The sequence below is a fragment of the Ranitomeya imitator genome, chromosome 4, assembly GCF_032444005.1.
Source record: "Ranitomeya imitator isolate aRanImi1 chromosome 4, aRanImi1.pri, whole genome shotgun sequence".
Lineage (NCBI taxonomy): Eukaryota > Metazoa > Chordata > Amphibia > Anura > Dendrobatidae > Ranitomeya > Ranitomeya imitator.
In genome coordinates, this window is record NC_091285.1 from 625,592,755 (window position 1) to 625,615,209 (window position 22,455).

General features: G+C 44.6%; 1 protein-coding gene across 3 annotated transcripts in view; it reads left to right on the forward strand.

The window, feature by feature from the left end:
* Positions 1-22,455, forward strand: part of LOC138676941 (disintegrin and metalloproteinase domain-containing protein 28-like) — a 196,111-nt gene that overhangs the window by 95,423 nt on the left and 78,233 nt on the right. The window lies entirely within an intron of this gene.

Sequence of the window (22,455 nt, forward strand, 5' to 3'; positions counted from 1 at the left end):
TTGTGGGGGGCTGCCTATCCTTTGGGGTTCTGCTCTGAGGCAAGGTAGTATTCCTATTTCCATCTTTAGGGGTATTTAGTCCTCCGGCTGTGACGAGGTGTCTAGGGTTTGTTAGGTACACCCCACGGCTACTTCTAGTTGCGATGTTAAGATCAGGATTTGCGGTCAGTATAGTTACCACCTACTCCAGTGAAAGTCTTCATGCTGCTCCAAGGTCACCGGATCATAACAGAGTCCTCAAAGTTTTGGAGAGCCACACAAATGTCAGACATCCATGCCCACTCTAATGTTGTTATGTGCTGAGGCTGACTAGAAACACCAATGGGCGTGTTGGAGCTGGTATTTCACAACTGGCCTCACAAAGCCTTGCCAGCATGTGCAGTGTGGAGTTCTAGGATGTGGTCATGTCGCACACCAGTCAGTAAGCTGGAAATTGCAGCCAATGCTCGTCAAGTGCCATGCATATTTGAGCACCCAGGTACTTAAGTGATATCCGAGTATCACCTAGCACATTCACTCATCCCTAATTAGCAAAAATTAAATGTATGGTATCAAATAACTAAAAATTGGCATATGCATATGTACTCACCACTCTTGCTATGAAGCCCCTACAAATTTTTGGTGCAAGCAATTACCTTCATATGACACGTGCTTAGTGAAAGGAAGTCCACCTATGTGCAATCTAAGTGTCAAATGGTTAGTCAGTTTATAGACTTTTCTGAAAAGCAACAGTGACTGTAACACCATTAACCAACCAACACCATGAAGATCAAGGAGATCTGCAACAAGTGAGGGACAACATTTGTTGAGTAGTACAAGTCAGGGTTGGGTTATAAAGCATATCTCAATCTCTGTTGATCCTCGGCGCACCATCAAATCCATTATCATTAAATGGAAAGAACATAGTACCGCAACAAACTTACCACCCATCAAAACTCTCACCCCAGGCAAGGAGGGCAATAATCAGAGCGGCAGCCCAGAATACAAAGGTGATCCTGAAGATGCTGCAGAGTTTCCAAGCAGAGACTGGAGTATCTGTCCATAATATCACAATAACCTGTACATTCGATAGAGGTGGCCTTAATTGAAGAGTGGGCAGAAAAAAAGCCTTTACTTACACACAAAAATTGTAAGGCTCATTTTTAGTTTGCCAAAAGACATGTGGGAGACTCTCCAAATGTATGAAGGAAGTTGCTGTGGTTAGATGAAACCAAAACTTAAGTTTGTATCCACCAAGGTAAACCAAGCTGTGTTGGTCTGGCGTCAAACCAACACAGCTGATCACCCCAAGAAGACCATATGAACAGTGAAACATGGCAGGGGCAGCATTATGCGACATTATGGCAGTGGCGATCATTATGCGATACCAATGTTTTTCGGCATCAGGGACTGGGAAAATGGTTGGAATTAAAAGGAAGATGGATGGTGCAAAATACAGGGATATTCAGAAGAAGAACCTGTTTGTCTGTCAGTGATTTGAGACTGGGAGGGAAGTTCACCTCCAACAAGACAGTGACCCAAACATATTTCTAAAGCAACACTTGAGTGAATTAAGGGGAAGTGTGTAAATGTTTTGGAGTGGCCTAGTCAAAGCCCAGACCTTAATCCAATTGAGAATCTGTGGTCAGATTGAAGATTGCTTTTCACCAGAGGAAACCATCTAACTTGAAGGAGCTGCAGCACTTTTGCCTTGAGGAAAGGGCAAAAATCCAAGTGACAATGTAAGTCATGTACCGGGGTGTGTTCCTCAGGATGCAGCGAACTCATGTGAGAGAAAAAACGACTCCTAAACATTTCACTCACCGCAATTATTTTACGTAGGTATACATATTAGTCCATAAACAATGAAAAGAACACATTCAAATATGATAGACACAGAAGGACCTCCCAAAAGAATTTTAGACAGGCCACAAAAATGTTAAGTTCAAAAACATATCATTTTATTTGTATCAAAAAGATAAAAGCCTCAAGCTATAATACACAATTCAATCATGATGTAAAAGTACCTCCGATCTAAACACAAACAGATCTCATGTAAACATACACTGATACCTATATGTTAATCATTGTACAATAAATATTTTCTGCAGGCCACTAAGTGGCTATATGCCATATAAATCAATGTAATGGTAATGGATAATATGTATGAGGAAACCTAAGAGGGAAACACACATGTAAAAAGTGCTAGGTGCATGAATATAAACAACCTCGCATACAGGTCATATATATAGAGGGCTAAAGGTAATAGTACAGAGGGTATTACCCTAACTTTGGTACTTAATATCCTAACAGAAACACCTAAACAAAGTGCCTGAAAATTGCGGGTTAATTTGCAAACCATGGAAAGACCTCAAAACATATTTACCACAGTAGGATGACACGAGACCTGTGGAAACCCCTACGCGCGTTTCGATTAATTCTTCTTCCGGGGGCATATAGCATGGAGGGAAATGGGAGTGTATTTAAATAAACCTCAGCCAATCACAACGCTGGTTGCGGCCGCAATAGAATTAACATAGTGTGACGAACGTAACCCCACCTGGGACCGATTGCGCAAATGCGGAGGTAGCAATACCAGATGCTTATATCATATAATAAGTATATCCCCGCAGCAGACCCAGTGCGCATTTACGGAAGTGACAGACCAAATCGCGGCGTGAATGAAAGCCGCGAAAGAATTAACAAAATAAAACAAAACAAATGAATTCTTCTTTCGGGCAATACCAGATGCTTATATCATATAATAAGTATATCCCTGCAGCAGACCCAGTGCGCATTTAAGGAAGTGACAGACCAAATCGGGGCGTGAATGAAAGCCGCGTCGCGGCCGAATACTCCTTGTGGCACAGATTGGACCCGCGACCTTACCTGGCTTACCCGGGTCAGTGCTCGAGTCCGGTCGCTGCCGTCGGTGGGTGGATCCCTAGGCTTGCAGCTCCGACAGCGCATGTGCCGCCATACTTGTTGCCATGCAACACTAGCCTCGGCTTGTCATTTCCGGTATCGGGGCATCGGGTCCCATATTGGGATATAATGGTATACATACAGTGGGGCAAAAAAGTATTTAGTCAGTCAGCAATAGTGCAAGTTCCACCACTTAAAAAGATGAGAGGCGTCTGTAATTTACATCATAGGTAGACCTCAACTATGGGAGACAAACTGAGAAAAAAAAATCCAGAAAATCACATTGTCTGTTTTTTTTAACATTTTATTTGCATATTATGGTGGAAAATAAGTATTTGGTCAGAAACAAACAATCAAGATTTCTGGCTCTCACAGACCTGTAACTTCTTCTTTAAGAGTCTCCTCTTTCCTCCACTCATTACCTGTAGTAATGGCACCTGTTTAAACTTGTTATCAGTATAAAAAGACACCTGTGCACACCCTCAAACAGTCTGACTCCAAACTCCACTATGGTGAAGACCAAAGAGCTGTATAAGGACACCAGAAACAAAATTGTAGCCCTGCACCAGGCTGGGAAGACTGAATCTGCAATAGCCAACCAGCTTGGAGTGAAGAAATCAACAGTGGGAGCAATAATTAGAAAATGGAAGACATACAAGACCACTGATAATCTCCCTCGATCTGGGGCTCCATGCAAAATCCCACCCCGTGGGGTCAGAATGATCACAAGAACGGTGAGCAAAAATCCCAGAACCACGCGGGGGGACCTAGTGAATGAACTGCAGAGAGCTGGGACCAATGTAACAAGGCTTACCATAAGTAACACACTACGCCACCATGGACTCAGATCCTGCAGTGCCAGACGTGTCCCACTGCTTAAGCCAGTACATGTCCGGGCCCGTCTGAAGTTTGCTAGAGAGCATTTGGATGATCCAGAGGAGTTTTGGGAGAATGTCCTATGGTCTGATGAAACCAAACTGGAACTGTTTGGTAGAAACACAACTTGTCGTGTTTGGAGGAAAAAGAATACTGAGTTGCATCCATCAAACACCATACCTACTGTAAAGCATGGTGGTGGAAACATCATGCTTTGGGGCTGTTTCTCTGCAAAGGGGCCAGGACGACTGATCCGGGTACATGAAAGAATGAATGGGGCCATGTATCGTGAGATTTTGAGTGCAAACCTCCTTCCATCAGCAAGGGAATTGAAGATGAAACGTGGCTGGGTCTTTCAACATGACAATGATCCAAAGCACACCGCCAGGGCAACGAAGGAGTGGCTTCGTAAGAAGCATTTCAAGGTCCTGGAGTGGCCTAGCCAGTCTCCAGATCTCAACCCTATAGAAAACCTTTGGAGGGAGTTGAAAGTCCGTGTTGCCAAGCGAAAAGCCAAAAACATCACTGCTCTAGAGGAGATCTGCATGGAGGAATGGGCCAACATACCAACAACAGTGTGTGGCAACCTTGTGAAGACTTACAGAAAACGTTTGACCTCTGTCATTGCCAACAAAGGATATATTACAAAGTATTGAGATGAAATTTTGTTTCTGACCAAATACTTATTTTCCACCATAATATGCAAATAAAATGTTAAAAAAACAGACAATGTGATTTTCTGGATTTTTTTTTCTCAGTTTGTCTCCCATAGTTGAGGTCTACCTATGATGTAAATTACAGACGCCTCTCATCTTTTTAAGTGGTGGAACTTGCACTATTGCTGACTGACTAAATACTTTTTTGCCCCACTGTACCTTGTTGCTTAGTTACACTCTCTGGCCCGTCATTTCCACTATTGCCTATTGGGCCCTTCATGGGTATATATTTGCTGCACTATATAAGTATTTTTCACTTTGCAATATTAGCCATGGCATTATGCGGGTTAACATTTGTTTTGTTTTATTTTGTTCATTCTTTCGCGGCTTTCATTTACGCCGCGATTTGGTCCGTCACTTCCGTAAATGCGCACTGGGTCTGCTGTGGGGATATACTTATTATATGATATAAGCATCTGGTATTGCTACCTCCGCATTTGCGCAATCGGTCCCACGTGGGGTTACGTTCGTCACACTATGTTAATTCTATTGCGGCCGCAACCAGCGTTGTGATTGGCTGAGGTTTATTTAAATACACTCCCATTTCCCTCCATGCTATACGCCCCCGGAAGAAGAATTAATCGAAACACGCGTAGGGGTTTCCACAGGTCTCGTGTCATCCTACTGTGGTAAATATGTTTTGAGGTCTTTCCATGGTTTGCAAATTAACCTGCAATTTTCAAGCACTTTGTTTAGGTGTTTCTGTTAGGATATTAAGTACCAAAGTTAGGGTAATACCCTCTGTACTATTACCTTTAGCCCTCTATATATATGACCTGTATGCGAGGTTGTTTATATTCATGCACCTAGCACTTTTTACATGTGTGTTTCTCTCTTAGGTTTCCTCATTCATATTATCCATTACCATTACGTTGATTTATATGGCATATAGCCACTTAGTGGCCTGCAGAAAATATTTATTGTACAATGATTAACATATAGGTATCAGTGTGTGTTTACATGAGATCTGTCTTTAGATCAGACATACTTTTACATCATGATTGAATTGTGTATTATAGCTTGAGGCTTTTATCTTTTTGATACAAATAAAATGATATGTTTTTGAACTTAACATTTTTTGTGGCCTGTCTAAAATTCTTTTGGGAGGTCCTTGTGTGTCAATTATTTTACTTAGTTATCTGAATGACTCAACCAGAAAATGGAAAACATTCAAAACAGAATACAGACACTCAACCGAGTGTCCAACATGTGGAAAGCTCATAGAGACTTATCCAAAGCAATTTGCAGCTGTAATTGCCGCAAAAGGAGGCTCTTTAAAGTACTGACTTTAGGGAGGTTAATAGTTATGCACACTGAAGTTTTCAGTTGTTTTGTCTTATTTGTTGTTTGATTCACAATAAAAAGAAAACCAAATGTTCACAGTCTTAATGTATCTTATGTGAAATATATATACAGCATTCTCAGTGTATTTTATGCATATACTAATGATGGGCGATTATACTCGTTGCTCGGGTTATCCCGAGCACGCTCGGGTGGTCTCCGAGAATTTGTAACTGCTCGGAGATTTAGTTTTCATTGCCTCAGCTGCATGATTTACGGCTGCTAGCCACGCTGAGTACATGTGGGGTTGCCTGGTTGCTAGGGAATCCCCACAGGTATTCAAGCTGTCTATCAGCTGTAAATCATGCAGCTGAGGCAATGTAAACTAAAGCCCCAAGCAGTTACAAATACTCGGAGACCAACCGAGCATGCTTAGGAAAACCCAAGCAACGAGTATACTCGCTCATCACTAGTATATACAGTACACAGTACCTGCTGTCATGCATACTTGATGTAATTTTCAGTTTCTGAATTATTCTGAATGTATACACTGCACATTACCACTTCTCCTGTCCTGTTGAAAGACTGCATTGAACTTTAGGGGGGTGAGTATGGGTGTGTTTAATGTTTGCCATGTCTGCAGGACTGTACAGTGGTTGTGAAAGTATTCGGCTTCCTGGAACTTTTCAACCTTTTCCCACATATCATGCTTCAAACATAAAGATACCAAATGTAAATTTTTGGTGAAGAATCAACAACAAGTGGAACACAATTGTGAAGTTGAACGAAATTTATTGGTTATTTTACATTTTTATGGAAATTCAAAAACTGAAAAGTGGGGCGTTCAATATTATTCTGCCCCTTTACTTTCAGTGCAGCAAACTCACTCCAGAAGTTCATTGTGGATCTCTGAATGATCCAATGTTGTCCTAAATACCTAATGATGATAAATATAATCCACCTGTGTGTAATTGTAGCGCCCCCAAGGGCTAGGGGTTACTCGGTACCGGGCCCTTCGGTTCTCGTCGGGGAAGTCATGGTGGCTGACCCGGTCCGTGGCCCTAGGGGAGCGTCCGTTGTAAATTGGGGGGATAGGTCTTTAAAGGGATAGTGTTCTTGACGCCACCTGTGATATTCGGTCAGGGTGACCGACGCTGCTTAGGGGTCCGCTGGGGTGATGTTATGGCAGCTAGATGGTATACCTTCCCACAGGTGAAGTATGTCCCCAGGGCTTCCCAGAGTGTAGATGGTGGATGGTGAATGATGAAAGGCGCAGTGAATACCGAGGACACAAGGTTGCAGTCTCTTTACCTTTACTGAGGGCTTTAGCATCCACAGTCCAGGGTAGGGACCACAGGGTAGGCAGAGTCCAGCCGGTCTGAAGTCAAATCCAGAGTCCCCTTATCCAGGTGGAATTCAATAGCCTTCCTCTAGCGCCTGAGTGTTGTAGTACCTCCCTGCTGAGCAACTCGGTAAGGTCCTCACAACTGTTGCAGATGTTAAGTCTCTTCCTCTCTGTCCCCCTGATGGATAGGACAAACCCGTATGACTGGTGGCCTGAGGCTTTTTATGGGGACCCTAGAGACGCCCCGGCCCCCACAAGTTGCCACCGTGCCTCCTGGGTATATGGTCGGGCAGCTAACGTGGAATCAACTGTCCTGCCAGTCTCTGAAGTAAAGCATAGAGATCCTTACTCCCTCGGTGTTCTGGCTACCGGTACTGTGCTTCAGAAGGAGGCAGCCTGCTTTTAGCTGGTCTCCCGCTGATGTTCCTCTCCTTTTGCTATGACTTCGTTTCTCACTCACTGCAACACAATTCCTTTCAATGTCTCTTTCTTGGGATGCTGCCGCATGGGATGCAGGCACAGCTCCGTGTACCCTCGTCTTCCGCAGGCCGCAGTCTGGAGCTGGCTGGAACCCACTCCAACCAGCCTCTGCCAAACTCGGTCGGGACTCACTGTCTAACTTCCTAACCAACCCACCAGTTTTACCCAAGTGTGAGGAGTGCCCTAATAGATAGAAGCTTAGCTCCCCCTGGCGGACTGAAGTGTGAAGTGTGTATTGTGGTTGTGATACCTGGACAGAAGATCTCCTTCATTGGCCTCAGACGTAACATCACTACCCCTGGTGGAAGAATAACATTACTGCAATGACCAGGACTCTGGGGCGCTGCACAATCAAGTCTCCGAATAAATGCACCTCTTCTGTGATTGTCTCAGGGTTCTGTTTGAAGCACAGAGAGCATCATGAAGACCAAGGATCACAACAGGCAGGTCCGTGATACTGTCGTGGAGAAGTTTAATGCTGGATTTGGATACAAAATGATTTCCAAAACTTTAAACATCCCAAGGAGCACTGTGCAAGCAATCATATTGAAATGGAAGGAGTATCATACCACTGCAAATCTACCAAGACCCGGCTGTCCCTCTAAACTTTTATCTCAAACAAGGAGAAGACTGATCAGAGATGCAGCCAAGAGGCCCATTGTTATGGCTGGCAATCAGGCAACACAGCGTGCAGTAATCAGCGCACATACAGAGATCTGGCAATAACCCAAAACAATAGGACGAGCTCTGAGACGTGGAATCTCTGTAGACTGCAGTACCTGATCTATCCTCACACAACTGGAAGCAGCAGTGGATTGCGCCTATCAACTACCTATGCAACTCGGCACTGCCTGAGGAGCTGACTAGCCTGAAGATAGAAATACAAGCCTGACTTACCTCAGAGAAATACCCCAAAGGAATAGGCAGCCCCCACATATAATGACTGTTAGCAAGATGAAAAGACAAACGTAGGAATGAAATAGATTCAGCAAAGTGAGGCCCGATATTCTAGACAGAGCGAGGATAGCAAAGAGAACTAAGCAGTCTACAAAAAACCCTAAAACGAAAACCACGCAAAGGGGCAAAAAGACCCACCGTGCCGAACTAACAGCACGGCGGTGCACCCCTTTGCTTCTCAGAGCTTCCAGCAAAAGATAATAACAAGCTGGACAGAAAAAACAGAAAACAAACTAGAAGCACTTATCTAGCAGAGCAGCAGGCCCAAGGAAAGATGCAGTAGCTCAGATCCAACACTGGAACATTGACAAGGAGCAAGGAAGACAGACTCAGGTGGAGCTAAATAGCAAGGCAGCCAACGAGCTCACCAAAACACCTAAGGGAGGAAGCCCAGAGACTGCAATACCACTTGTGACCACAGAAGTGAACTCAGCCACAGAATTCACAACAGTACCCCCCCCTTGAGGAGGGGTCACCGAACCCTCACCAGAACCCCCAGGCCGACCAGGATGAGCCACATGAAAGGCACAAACAAGATCTGGGGCATAGACATCAGAGGCAAAAACCCAGGAATTATCTTCCTGAGCATAACCCTTCCATTTGACCAGATACTGGAGTTTCCGTCTAGAGACACGAGAATCCAAAATCTTCTCCACAATATACTCCAATTCCCCCTCCACCAAAACAGGGGCAGGAGGCTCCACAGATGGAACCATAGGTGCCACGTATCTCCTCAACAACGACCTATGGAATACATTATGTATGGAAAAGGAGTCTGGGAGGGTCAGACGAAAAGACACCGGATTGAGAATCTCAGAAATCCTATACGGACCAATAAAACGAGGTTTAAATTTAGGAGAGGAAACCTTCATAGGTATATGACGAGAAGATAACCAAACCAGATCCCCAACACGAAGTCGGGGTCCCACACGGCGTCTGCGATTAGCGAAAAGCTGAGCCTTCTCCTGGGACAAGGTCAAATTGTCCACTACCTGAGTCCAGATCTGCTGCAACCTGTCCACCACAGAATCCACACCAGGACAGTCCGAAGACTCAACCTGTCCTGAAGAGAAACGAGGATGGAACCCAGAATTGCAGAAAAATGGAGAGACCAAGGTAGCCGAGCTGGCCCGATTATTAAGGGCGAACTCAGCCAACGGCAAAAATGACACCCAATCATCCTGGTCAGCGGAAACAAAACATCTCAGATATGTTTCCAAGGTCTGATTGGTTCGTTCGGTCTGGCCATTAGTCTGAGGATGGAAGGCCGAGGAAAAAGATAGGTCAATGCCCATCCTACCACAAAAGGCTCGCCAGAACCTCGAGACAAACTGGGAACCTCTGTCAGAAACAATATTCTCAGGAATGCCATGTAAACGAACCACATGCTGGAAGAACAAAGGCACCAAATCAGAGGAGGAAGGCAATTTAACCAAGGGCACCAGATGGACCATTTTAGAAAAGCGATCACAGACCACCCAAATGACAGACATCTTTTGAGAAACGGGAAGGTCAGAAATGAAATCCATCGAAATATGTGTCCAAGGCCTCTTCGGGACCGGCAAGGGCAAAAGCAACCCACTGGCACGTGAACAGCAGGGCTTAGCCCTAGCACAAATTCCACAGGACTGCACAAAAGCACGCACATCCCGTGACAGAGATGGCCACCAGAAGGATCTAGCAACCAACTCCCTGGTACCAAAGATTCCTGGATGACCGGCCAGCACCGAACAATGAAGTTCAGAGATAACTTTACTAGTCCACCTATCAGGGACGAACAGTTTCTCGGCCGGACAACGATCAGGTTTATTAGCCTGAAATTTCAGCAACACTCTCCGCAAATCAGGGGAGATGGCAGACACAATGACTCCTTCCTTGAGGATACTCGCCGGCTCAGATAACCCCGGAGAGTCGGGCACAAAACTCCTAGACAGAGCATCCGCCTTCACATTTTTAGAGCCCGGAAGGTATGAAATCACAAAATCAAAACGAGCAAAAAATAACGACCAACGGGCCTGTCTAGGATTCAAGCGCTTGGCAGACTCAAGATAAGTAAGGTTCTTATGATCAGTCAAAACCACCACGCGATGCTTAGCACCCTCAAGCCAATGACGCCACTCCTCGAATGCCCACTTCATGGCCAGCAACTCTCGGTTGCCCACATCATAATTACGCTCAGCAGCAGAAAATTTCCTGGAAAAGAAAGCACATGGTTTGAACACTGAGCAACCAGAACCTCTCTGTGACAAAACCGCCCCTGCACCAATCTCAGAAGCATCAACCTCGACCTGGAACGGAAGAGAAACATCAGGTTGACACAACACAGGGGCACAGCAAAAACGACGCTTCAACTCCTGAAAAGCTTCCACGGCAGCAGAAGACCAATTAACCAAATCAGCACCCTTCTTGGTCAAATCGGTCAATGGTCTGGCAATGCTAGAAAAATTACAGATGAAGCGACGATAAAAATTAGCAAAGCCCAGGAATTTCTGCAAACTTTTTAGAGATGTCGGCTGAGTCCAATCCTGGATGGCCTGAACCTTAACCGGATCCATCTCGATAGTAGAAGGGGAAAAGATGAACCCCAAAAATGAAACTTTCTGCACACCGAAGAGACACTTTGATCCCTTCACGAACAAGGAATTAGCACGCAGTACCTGGAAAACCATTCTGACTTGCTTCACATGAGACTCCCAATCATCTGAGAAGATCAAAATGTCATCCAAGTAAACAATCAAGAATTTATCCAGATACTCACGGAAAATGTCATGCATAAAAGACTGAAAAACAGATGGAGCATTGGCAAGTCCGAACGGCATCACCAGATACTCAAAATGACCCTCGGGCGTATTAAATGCCGTTTTCCATTCATCTCCCTGCCTGATTCTCACCAGATTATACGCACCACGAAGATCAATCTTAGTAAACCAACTAGCCCCCTTAATCCGAGCAAACAAGTCAGAAATCAATGGCAAGGGATACTGAAACTTAACAGTGATCTTATTAAGAAGGCGGTAATCAATACACGGTCTTAGCGAACCATCCTTCTTGGCTACAAAAAAGAATCCTGCTCCCAATGGTGACGACGATGGGCGAATATGTCCCTTCTCCAGGGACTCCTTCACATAACTGCGCATAGCGGTGTGTTCAGGTACGGACAAATTAAATAAACGACCCTTAGGGAATTTACTACCAGGAATCAAATCGATAGCACAATCACAATTCCTATGCGGAGGAAGGGCATCAGACTTGGACTCTTCAAATACATCCTGAAAGTCCGACAAGAACTCTGGGATGTCAGAAGGAATGGATGACGAAATAGACAAAAATGGAACATCACCATGTACTCCCTGACAACCCCAGCTGGTTACCGACATAGAGTTCCAATCCAATACTGGATTATGGGTTTGTAGCCATGGCAACCCCAACACGACCACATCATGCAAATTATGCAGTACCAAAAAGCGAATAACTTCCTGATGTGCAGGAGCCATGCACATGGTCAGCTGGGCCCAGTACTGAGGCTTATTCTTGGCCAGAGGTGTAGCATCAATTCCTCTCAACGGAATAGGAAACCGCAAAGGCTCCAAGAAAAATCCACAACGTTTAGCATAATCCAAGTCCATCAGATTCAGGGCAGCGCCTGAATCCACAAACGCCATGACAGAATATGATGACAAAGAGCACATTAAGGTAATGGACAAAAGGAATTTGGACTGTACAGTACCAATAACGGCAGAGCTATCGAACCGCCTAGTGCGTTTAGGACAATTAGAAATAGCATGAGTAGAATCACCACAATAGAAACACAGTCTGTTCAGACGTCTGTGTTCGTGCCGTTCTACTTTAGTCATAGTCCTGTCGCACTGCATAGGCTCAGGCTTACTCTCAGACAATACCGCCAGATGGTGCACAGATTTACGCTCGCGCAAGCGACGACCGATCTGAATGGCCAAGGACATAGACTCATTCAAACCAGCAGGCATAGGAAATCCCACCATTACATCCTTAAGAGCTTCAGAGAGACCCTTTCTGAACAAAGCCGCTAGTGCAGATTCATTCCACAGAGTGAGTACTGACCATTTTCTAAATTTCTGACAATATACTTCTACATCATCCTGACCCTGGCATAAAGCCAGCAGATTTTTCTCAGCTTGATCTACTGAATTAGGCTCATCGTAAAGCAATCCCAGCGCCTGGAAAAATGCATCAACATTACTCAATGCAGAATCTCCTGGTGCAAGAGAAAACGCCCAGTCCTGTGGGTCGCCGCGCAAAAAAGAAATAATAATCAAAACCTGTTGAATAGGATTACCAGAAGAATGAGGTTTCAAGGCCAAAAATAGCTTACAATTATTTCTGAAGCTCAGGAACTTAGTTCTGTCACCAAAAAACAAATCAGAAATCGGAATTCTTGGTTCTAGCATCGATTTCTGATCAATAGTATCTTGAATCTTTTGTACATTTACAACGAGATTATCCATTGAGGAGCACAGAGCCTGAATATCCATGTCCACAGCTGTGTCCTGAAGCACTCTAATGTCTAGGGGAAAAAAAAGACTGAAGACAGAGCTAAGAAAAAAAAATGATGTCAGGATTTCTTTTTTCCCTCTATTGGAAATCATTGGTAGGCTCCTTGTACTGTTATGGCTGGCAATCAGGCAACACAGCGTGCAGTAATCAGCGCACATACAGAGATCTGGCAATAACCCAAAACAATAGGACGAGCTCTGAGACGTGGAATCTCTGTAGACTGCAGTACCTGATCTATCCTCACACAACTGGAAGCAGCAGTGGATTGCGCCTATCAACTACCTATGCAACTCGGCACTGCCTGAGGAGCTGACTAGCCTGAAGATAGAAATACAAGCCTGACTTACCTCAGAGAAATACCCCAAAGGAATAGGCAGCCCCCACATATAATGACTGTTAGCAAGATGAAAAGACAAACGTAGGAATGAAATAGATTCAGCAAAGTGAGGCCCGATATTCTAGACAGAGCGAGGATAGCAAAGAGAACTAAGCAGTCTACAAAAAACCCTAAAACGAAAACCACGCAAAGGGGCAAAAAGACCCACCGTGCCGAACTAACAGCACGGCGGTGCACCCCTTTGCTTCTCAGAGCTTCCAGCAAAAGATAATAACAAGCTGGACAGAAAAAACAGAAAACAAACTAGAAGCACTTATCTAGCAGAGCAGCAGGCCCAAGGAAAGATGCAGTAGCTCAGATCCTACACTGGAACATTGACAAGGAGCAAGGAAGACAGACTCAGGTGGAGCTAAATAGCAAGGCAGCCAACGAGCTCACCAAAACACCTAAGGGAGGAAGCCCAGAGACTGCAATACCACTTGTGACCACAGAAGTGAACTCAGCCACAGAATTCACAACAGCCCATGATCACTCTGGATGAACTGTGTTATGTTTGCTAATGACAGGTGTTATGAAGGCAATCCAGAAACACAGTGTGCTTAGCGATCAGAGCGCACACAGTGATCTGACAAATACCCAAAAATACAAGAACGAGCTCTGAGACGTGGAAACTCTGTAGACTGCACACCTGATCCTATCCTAAACACAACTAAAAGCGGCTGTGGATTGCGCCTAACAACTACCTAGGCAACTCGGCACAGCCTAAGAAACTAGCTAGCCTGAAGATAGAAAAATAGGCCTGACTTGCCCCAGAGAAATTCCCCAAAGGAAAAGGCAGCCCCCCACATATAATGACTGTGAGTAAGATGAAAAGACAAAACGTAGGGATGAAATAGATTCAGCAAAGTGGGGCCCGATATTTTAGGACAGAGCGAGGACAGTAAAGCGAACTTTGCAGTCTACAAAAAACCCTAAAGCAAAACCACGCAAAGGGGGCAAAAAAAACCCACCGTGCCGAACTAACGGCACGGCGGTACACCCTTTGCGTCTCAGAGCTTCCAGCAAAACAAAAGACAAGCTGGACAGAAAAAAAGCAACAAAAAAGCAAAAAGCACTTAGCTATACAGAGCAGCAGGTCACAGGAACAATCAGGAGAAGCTCAGATCCAACACTGAAACATTGACAAGGAGCAAGGATAGCAGCATCAGGCGGAGTTAAGTAATGAAGCAGTTAACGAGCTCACCAGAACACCTGAGGGAGGAAGCTCAGAAGCTGCAGTACCACTTGTGACCACAGGAGTGAATTCAGCCACAGAATTCACAACAGTACCCCCCCCCTTGAGGAGGGGTCACCGAACCCTCACCAGAGCACCCAGGCCGACCAGGATGAGCCGCATGAAAGGCACGAACAAGATCGGAAGCAGGAACATCAGAGGCAAAAACCCAGGAATTATCTTCCTGAGCATAACCCTTCCATTTAACCAGATACTGGAGTTTCCGTCTAGAAACACGAGAATCCAAAATCTTCTCCACAATATACTCCAATTCCCCCTCCACCAAAACCGGGGCAGGAGGCTCAACAGATGGAACCATAGGTGCCACGTATCTCCGCAACAACGACCTATGGAATACATTATGTATGGAAAAGGAGTCTGGGAGGGTCAAACGAAAAGACACAGGATTGAGAACCTCAGAAATCCTATACGGACCAATAAAACGAGGTTTAAATTTAGGAGAGGAAACCTTCATAGGAATATGACGAGAAGATAACCAAACCAGATCCCCAACACGAAGTCGGGGACCCACACGGCGTCTGCGATTAGCGAAAAGTTGAGCTTTCTCCTGGGACAAGATCAAATTGTCCACTACCTGAGTCCAGATCTGCTGCAACCTATCCACCACAGAATCCACACCAGGACAGTCCGAAGACTCAACCTGTCCTGAAGAGAAACGAGGATGGAACCCAGAATTGCAAAAAAATGGAGAAACCAAGGTAGCCGAGCTGGCCCGATTATTAAGGGCGAACTCAGCCAACGGCAAAAAGGACACCCAATCATCCTGGTCTGCAGAAACAAAACATCTCAGATATGTTTCCAAGGTCTGATTGGTTCGTTCGGTCTGGCCATTAGTCTGAGGATGGAAAGCCGAGGAAAAGGATAGGTCAATGCCCATCCTACCACAAAAGGCTCGCCAAAACCTTGAAACAAACTGGGAACCTCTGTCAGAAACAATATTCTCAGGAATGCCATGCAACCGAACCACATGCTGAAAGAACAAAGGTACCAAATCAGAGGAGGAAGGCAATTTAGCCAAGGGCACCAGATGGACCATTTTAGAAAAGCGATCACAGACCACCCAAATGACTGACATCTTTTGAGAAACGGGAAGGTCAGAAATGAAATCCATCGAAATATGTGTCCAAGGCCTCTTTGGGACCGGCAAGGGCAAAAGCAACCCACTGGCACGAGAACAGCAGGGCTTAGCCCTAGCACAAATCCCACAGGACTGCACAAAAGTACGTACATCCCGTGACAGAGATGGCCACCAGAAGGATCTAGCCACTAACTCTCTGGTACCAAAGATTCCAGGATGACCAGCCAACACCGAACAATGAAGTTCAGAGATAAGTTTATTAGTCCACCTATCAGGGACGAACAGTTTCTCTGCTGGACAACGATCAGGTTTATTCGCCTGAAATTTTTGCAGCACCCGCCGCAAATCAGGGGAGATGGCAGACACAATGACTCCTTCCTTGAGGATACCCGCTGGCTCAGATAAACCCGGAGAGTCGGGCACAAAACTCCTAGACAGAGCATCCGCCTTCACATTTTTAGAGCCCGGAAGGTACGAAATCACAAAGTCGAAGCGGGCAAAAAATAACGACCAACGGGCCTGTCTAGGATTCAAGCGCTTGGCAGACTCGAGATAAGTCAAGTTCTTATGATCAGTCAATACCACCACGCGATGCTTAGCTCCTTCAAGCCAATGACGCCACTCCTCGAATGCCCACTTCATGGCCAGCAACTCTCGATTGCCCACATCATAATTACGCTCAGCGGGCGAAAACTTCCTGGAAAAGAAAGCACATGGTTTCATCACTGAGCAATCAGAACCTCTCTGTGACAAAACCGCCCCTGCTCCAATCTCAGAAGCATCAACCTCGACCTGGAACGGAAGAGAAACATCTGGCTGACACAACACAGGGGTAGAACAAAAACGACGCTTCAACTCCTGAAAAGCTTCCACAGCAGCAGAAGACCAATTAACCAAATCAGCACCCTTCTTGGTCAAATCGGTCAATGGTTTGGCAATGCTAGAAAAATTACAGATGAAGCGACGATAAAAATTAGCAAAGCCCAGGAACTTTTGCAGACTTTTCAGAGATGTCGGCTGAATCCAATCCTGGATGGCTTGGACCTTAACTGGATCCATCTCGATAGTAGAAGGGGTAAAGATGAACCCCAAAAATGAAACTTTCTGCACACCGAAGAGACACTTTGATCCCTTCACAAACAAAGAGTTAGCACGCAGGACCTGAAAAACCATTCTGACCTGCTTCACATGAGACTCCCAATCATCTGAGAAGATCAAAATGTCATCCAAGTAAACAATCAGGAATTTATCCAGATACTCACGGAAGATGTCATGCATAAAAGACTGAAACACAGATGGAGCATTGGCAAGTCCGAACGGCATCACTAGATACTCAAAATGACCCTCGGGCGTATTGAATGCAGTTTTCCATTCATCTCCTTGCCTGATTCTCACCAGATTATACGCACCACGAAGATCTATCTTAGTGAACCAACTAGCCCCCTTAATCCGAGCAAACAAGTCAGATAACAATGGCAAGGGATACTGAAATTTAACAGTGATCTTATTAAGAAGGCGGTAATCAATACACGTCTCAGCGAACCATCCTTCTTGGCTACAAAGAAGAACCCTGCTCCCAGTGGTGATGACGATGGGCGAATATGTCCCTTCTCCAGGGATTCCTTCACATAACTGCGCATAGTGGCGTGTTCGGGCACGGATAAATTAAATAATCGACCTTTAGGGAATTTACTACCAGGAATCAAATTGATAGCACAATCCTAATCCCTATGCGGAGGTAGAGCATCGGACTTGGGCTCTTCAAATACATCCTGATAATCAGACAAGAACTCTGGGACCTCAGAAGGGGTGGATGACGAAATCGACAAAAATGGAACATCACCATGTACCCCCTGACAACCCCAGCTGGATACCGACATGGAATTCCAATCCAATACTGGATTATGGGTTTGTAGCCATGGCAACCCCAACACGACCACATCATGCAGATTATGCAACACCAGAAAGCGAATAACTTCCTGATGTGCAGGAGCCATGCACATGGTCAGCTGGGCCCAGTATTGAGGTTTATTCTTGGCCAAAGGTGTAGTATCAATTCCTCTCAATGGAATAGGACACCGCAAAGGCTCCAAGGAAAACCCACAACGTTTAGCATAATCCAAATCCATCAGATTCAGGGCAGCGCCCGAATCCACAAACGCCATGACAAAACGACGACAAAGAGCATATCAAGGTCATGGACAGAAGGAATTTGGACTGTACAGTACCAATGACGGCAGACCTAGCGGACCGCTTAGTGCGCTTAGGACAATCAGAAATAGCATGAGTGGAATCACCACAGTAGAAACACAGACCATTCAGACGTCTGTATTCCTGCGGTTCAACTCTAGTCATAGTCCTATCGCACTGCATAGGCTCAGGTTTAACCTCAGGCAGTACCGCCAAATGGTGCACAGATTTACGCTCGCGCAAGCGTCGACCGATCTGAATGGCCAAAGACAAAGACTCATTCAAACAAGCAGGCATAGGAAATCCCACCATGACATCCTTAAGAGCCTCAGAGAGACCCTTTCTGAACAAAGCTGCCAGCGCAGATTCATTCCACTGAGTGAGTACTGACCATTTCCTAAATTTCTGACAATATACTTCTATATCATCCTGACCCTGGCACAAAGCCAGCAAATTTTTCTCAGCCTGATCCACTGAATTAGGCTCATCGTACAGCAATCCGAGCGCCAGGAAAAACGCATCGACACTACTCAATGCAGGGTCTCCTGGCGCAAGAGAAAATGCCCAGTCTTGAGGGTCGCCGCGCAAAAAAGAAATAATAATCAAAACCTGTTGAATAGGATTACCAGAAGAATGAGGTTTCAAGGCCAGAAATAGCTTACAATTATTTTTGAAACTTAGAAACTTAGTTCTATCTCCAAAAAACAAATCAGGAATAGGAATTCTTGGTTCTAACATAGATTTCTGATCAATAGTATCTTGAATTTTTTGTACATTTATAACGAGATTATCCATTGAAGAGCACAGACCCTGAATATCCATGTCCACACCTGTGTCCAGAATCACCCAAATGTCTAGGGGAAAAAAAAAAGTGAACACAGAGCAGAGAAAAAAAAAAAAAAAATGATGTCAGAACTTTTTCTTTCCCTCTATTGAGAATCATTAGTGTGGCTCCTTGTACTGTTATGTTTGCAAATGACAGGTGTTATGAAGGCAATCCAGAAACACAGTGTGCTTAGCGATCAGAGCGCACACAGTGATCTGACAAATACCCAAAAATACAAGAACGAGCTCTGAGACGTGGAAACTCTGTAGACTGCACACCTGATCCTATCCTAAACACAACTAAAAGCGGCTGTGGATTGCGCCTAACAACTACCTAGGCAACTCGGCACAGCCTAAGAAACTAGCTAGCCTGAAGATAGAAAAATAGGCCTGACTTGCCCCAGAGAAATTACCCAAAGGAAAAGGCAGCCCCCCACATATAATGACTGTGAGTAAGATGAAAAGACAAAACGTAGGGATGAAATAGATTCAGCAAAGTGGGGCCCGATATTCTAGGACAGAGCGAGGACAGTAAAGCGAACTTTGCAGTCTACAAAAAACCCTAAAGCAAAACCACGCAAAGGGGGCAAAAAAAAACCCACCGTGCCGAACTAACGGCACGGCGGTACACCCTTTGCGTCTCAGAGCTTCCAGCAAAACAAAAGACAAGCTGGACAGAAAAAAAGCAACAAAAAAGCAAAAAGCACTTAGCTATACAGAGCAGCAGGTCACAGGAACAATCAGGAGAAGCTCAGATCCAACACTGAAACATTGACAAGGAGCAAGGATAGCAGCATCAGGCGGAGTTAAGTAATGAAGCAGTTAACGAGCTCACCAGAACACCTGAGGGAGGAAGCTCAGAAGCTGCAGTACCACTTGTGACCACAGGAGTGAATTCAGCCACAGAATTCACAACAGAACTGCAGAGATCTACAGCTGAGGTGGGACAGTTTGTCCATAGGACAACAATCATTCGTACACTGCACAAATCTGGCCTTAATGGAAGAGTGGCAAGAAGAAAGCCATTTCTCAAAGATATCCGTAAAAAATGTAATTTAAAGTTTGCAACAAGCCACCTGGGAGACACACCAAACATGTGGAAGAAGGTGCTCTAGTCAGATGAAACCAAAATCAAACTTTTTGGCAACAATGCCAAACAATATGTTTGGCGTAAAGGCAACACAGCTCATCACCCTGAACACACCATCCCCACTGTCAAACATGGTGGTGGCAGCATCATAGTTTGGGCCTGCTTTTCTTCAGCAAGGACAGGGAAGATAGTTAAAATTGATTGGAAGATGGATGGAGCCAAATACAGGACCATTCTTGAAGAAAACCTGTTGGAGTCTGCAAAAGACCTGAGACTGGGACGGAGATTTGTCTTCCAAGAAGACAATGATCCCAAACATAAAGCAAAATCTACAATGGAATGGTTCACAAATAAATGTATTCAGGTGTTAGAATGGCCAAGTCAGAGTCCAGACCTCAATCCAATCGAGAATCTGTGGAAAGAGCTGAAAATTGCTGTTCACAAATGATCTCCATCAAACCTCACTGAGCTCGAGCTGTTTGCCAAGGAAGAATGGGCAAGATTTTCAGTCTCTCGATGTACAAAACTGATAGAGACATTCCCCAAGGGACTTTCAGCTGTAATTGCAACAAAAGGTGGCGCAACAAAGTATTAAGTTAAAGGGGCCGAATAATATTGCATGCCCAATTTTCAGTTTTTGAATTTCCACAAAAATGTAAAATAACCAATAAATTTCGTTCAACTTCACAATTATGTTCTATTTGTTGTTGATTCTTCACCAAAAAATTACATTTAATATCTTTGTTTGAAGCATATGTGGGAAAAGGTTGAAAAGTTCCAGGGAGCCGAATACTTTCGCAAGGCACTGTTTGTAAATACAAATTAATAAATGACTCCTGGATAATGTTTATCTTACATTTGGAAGTTATCCGCTGTTCATGGGGTCCCACTGATCATGAGAACTGGAGCTCTGAAGAGCTTCGTCTGAATGGAGCTGTGGTCGATCCTGTTAACATCTACTACATTCACATGGTCTCAACAATTGGTCTGTTAGGTATAAAAAATTAATTAATCATCAAATAGGTAATAATTCACCAACAAAATTTGTACATATTTAGATGCTAGTAGTGATATTTCTTTTATATAAGAAGACACTATAATTTGTTAAGATTGAAGAAGCCTAAGCAAAATTGGTAAGTAGAGAAGTAGGGTACCTGAAATATGCAAGTATGTATTTTGCACAATAATGCAAAATAAAGTGCCCAAGCAGTATTGCAGCATTAAGTATAAACAATATCAAAACAGGTCATACAAATATTTACCCTGTGCAACCATGCAAAATAAAATAAAGTGTATGTACAATATTTAGACATCAATCCCATACATTAAGAGCAAAAGAAAATATACTGGTGGCACAAATAAGTAGGGAGATAAGATATTAAGGCTATTGGTGAACTATAAGGATATGCAGACAAGGATAACAGTGATCCCAAGTGTATCGCCATTCAGGAGTGTGGCTTCATCAAGGGAAGTATTGGTAGTGTACAATATAGGATAAGACTTAAGTTATGACACAAGGTAGGTAAGATAGTTAGTGACTGTAGTTAGGTAGTGACATTAGGGTAAGGATGGTGTTAATGTTTGAGACTAGCCCATAGTGGGAGTGGTTAGTGTTAGGAAAAGATCACTTCCTGTAGTTAGGCAGATAGAGACAGGTTCAAGTTGAAGTAGGAAGTGTCTGTGAGCAATGCTGCCATTTGGGTGAACTAGTGATCGAGTGTCATGGGGCTACCGTGACAGGGAGGTTCCAGAGAACCGCAGCGCTCTGGGCCTCGTTCACACACTGTGAACAGAAGCTCTTCACCTATATTCTGACCTGGCTGCTTTGTGCCAGCAGTGCAGGAGTTAACCTTATTGCTGAGAACTGGGTCTCTCTCAGCTGAACTGGATTTTGTAATCTGATCCTCTATATAGACCCAGTCCTGATTTCAGCTATTGTCAGTATTCAGTTCTACTGCCTGGCTGGAGGTTGATGGAGAGAGGTGTTGGTGTTGGAGGTTTATTTACAGAGATTGGTGTCTACAGTTTTGGTTGCATGTTAAACCTGTTTTCCTTCCTAAGTTTATTCCTTCTCTTCCCTTCTCTGTTTCCTCTGTGGTTGTGTGAGCATTTGGTGAGTTTGAATCTTTTAGTTACCTTGTCTGTTTACCCTGTTATTGGTTGTATTATTACACGGGTGCACTCCACCTCCTTTGAGGGGAGAAGGGGCCACTCATAGGGCCTGCACAGGAGACAGGGATACGCTGGTGGCTCGGGCCTCCTAACCTTCATAGGTACCCCCGAGATAAGGGAAAGCCAGGGCCCCATTAAAGTGGTAGGGTCAGGTGCGGGTCCCAGTACGCCGTCCTGCCCTTTAACGCCGCTTACGGCGTGACATCGAGAAGTTATTTCCTATCCCACAGACAAGTGTTAACTTCCAAACTAAAGCAACATTTTTTGAACCAAATTGCATCTTGCATGGGGTGGGTTGTTATAGATATGTATGGGTTGGTGGGGTTTTGTTCCAGGGCTGCTTTTTTGTCATAGACCAGCCCTGTATGGGAAAATTA